The sequence below is a fragment of the Desmodus rotundus genome, chromosome 2 (assembly GCF_022682495.2).
Source record: "Desmodus rotundus isolate HL8 chromosome 2, HLdesRot8A.1, whole genome shotgun sequence".
NCBI lineage: Eukaryota > Metazoa > Chordata > Mammalia > Chiroptera > Phyllostomidae > Desmodus > Desmodus rotundus.
This window is the reverse complement of record NC_071388.1, coordinates 104,607,704-104,610,042: the sequence shown is the minus strand read 5'-3', so window position 1 is coordinate 104,610,042 and position 2,339 is coordinate 104,607,704.

The window sequence follows — 2,339 nt, the reverse complement described above, 5'->3', positions numbered from 1 at the left end:
ATCCCGACACTGAAGCTTCTGTGATTGCTTCAAAGTGGAATAAAGATGACTGTTAAAGAAAAGCCCCCCAACCTGGAGCTGGAGGTGAGCAGGTCTGTCTTGCTGGAATCCAGCCTCTGCCTCCCAGGCACCACTTGTCTCCTTGCTACCTGGGGGACGCTGGCCAGCCTCCCAGTCACTTCCCACCCACAGGCTGGCACTTCTTCCCTGCAAATCTGCAGGCTCCCACCACGCGGGGCCTCATCAGGCTGGGTTTGGAAAAGGCCAGTTACCAAGGAAACAGGCTGAGCCTGGACTTCCCACGTGTCCCTCTCTGTTGGAGCCGCCCAAAGGGCCCCTCCCCTGCTGGTTTCCACTTCCCCTCTACAGAATGGGCACTTCAGCTCCCACCAGCCCCCACTTTGTCTGTACTTGAGGCTCTCTGTTCCAGCCTCCCTCCTGAGGACAGTGTCTGTCCACCAAGGCATCCACCAGATGAGGCTACAGCCAGGCCCTCCAGGGAGGCCAAGCTGCTGGGCACACGCAGCCCCTGGTTCTTGTCTTCTGCGGCTTGGTGTGGCCCAGCCCACTGGATGCCTGACTGTGCTGGGCTGGCGAGGGCAGGGAGGCCAGGGCAGGACCATTGGGATGGAACATTCAAGGGCTCCTTAGACAAAGGAAATGCTCCTTCCTAAGAATTTTTAAGGGGTGTAGGGCTTGATGCAGGGTTGGGGAGTCTAAAATTCTGCCTAAACATCTGTTTGTTGTAGGGAGGGCAGGCCTCAGAACTACACATGCTGTGGCTCTGCATTCAGTGAATTCAACTGCCCCAGGCTGTGTCCTGGGGTTAAGCCCAGTCAGTAGGAGTCCCCACTCCTGCATTTCCTCCTCTTAGGCTCTGCGTTACACCTTTCCCCTACTGGCAGCGTGATGCCCACCACTTTACAGCCGATCCTGTACATCTGGCAGCAGCAGGTGCCTCCAGACCGAAGGGCTCAGCCTCAGGGGTTGCCCAAGGCTCTAGGTCCTACAGCAGGAGGTGGCCGAGACCTTGGGGATAGCACAAGGACCTCTGAAGCGTTGGGAATGGAAGGATGCCATTTTCTCTGTCAGAGGAGCCATAGGCCTGGGTCAGGTACTGAGGGGAGCTCCGTGTCCTCACAGAGTGTGACCAGGGCGTCTCCTCACCCAGCCCTGCGCCAAGTGGACCTGAAGGTCCCTCCAGAGGAATGGTCCTTCTTCCCACCTGCTGTGAGAGTCAGTGGGAACTTCTTGGAGAGGGTCCTCTCTCTACTCCATTATTGCCATGGTTGTCTCAGGAACCAGAACAAATTTCCAGAACTGCCAGATATTACTCTGAATTTTGCTCCTTGAAAAAAGTTAAGAGAGAGAAGAAGCAGGAACAAGCCACCCTCGTCAGCAAACTAGGTGCTGCGTGGGCTTGGAGCTATTTACATCTCAGTCTGCAGGGGCCTCGGGGACACTGCACCCCCACCTGTGGGCGTTGGGACAGATCCCTTCCATCACTCAGCAGCAAAGGAGGCCTCTGACCACATTCCGGCTGTCGTCATACCTTCCTGATGGATCTCTTCACCATGCTGGGGCACGCCTGCGCCCACTGCGAGGGGTCAGAAAGAGCCAGCTTCTGCTATCCCGCTTTGCACCCTCTTCACTGAGGGGAGCGAATGATTCTTCTCAGATCTGATGATTGTGTAATCTTTTTTTAGAGAGAGATGTGCAGTGAGAAGTGTATTTCAGTGTGGCTACCCTGGGTTGGTATGCTGCCCGGCGTGTGACACCTGCACTGTGAGCCACCCAAGGTGTGACCTGTGTGAGTGCTGTGTGACATTGGACTGTCAGGTGACAGCAGGTGGCCGCCACTGTGTTAGTGCTCACGTAACAAGTTTGTTGGTTTGTTTGTTTCAGTAAAGCCAAACAACCCTACACCTGCTGAGGCTTGGATTCTGATAGAAACTTTCTGCTGCTGATTGGTTTTGTCTTCCTAGGTGGTCAGAGGCCGACCTGCCCCAGGTCACTCAGAATGGCAGTTTCCACTCAGAACCCTGTCCCCTGAGAACACAAGTCAGGGACCAGTCAGGGCCTCCAGCCAGTGAGGTGCCAACTCCTCTCTCCAGTATGGACTGGTTCTCTGGCCCCCACAGGGCCTCAGTCGTCCTGGCTCATCCCCCTGCCTCAACCCCCTCAGCCTCTTGGGTGTCCACTCCTCAGAGGAAGATGTAAACTTTTCCACTGCCCCTGCCTTGTGTCTCCAAAATAAGCTGCCCACACTTTTTCTTTAGCTAGTTAGCTGCTAACTCACTGGAGTGGAGGAAAGGGGCTCAGATCTCCAACAGTCCTCA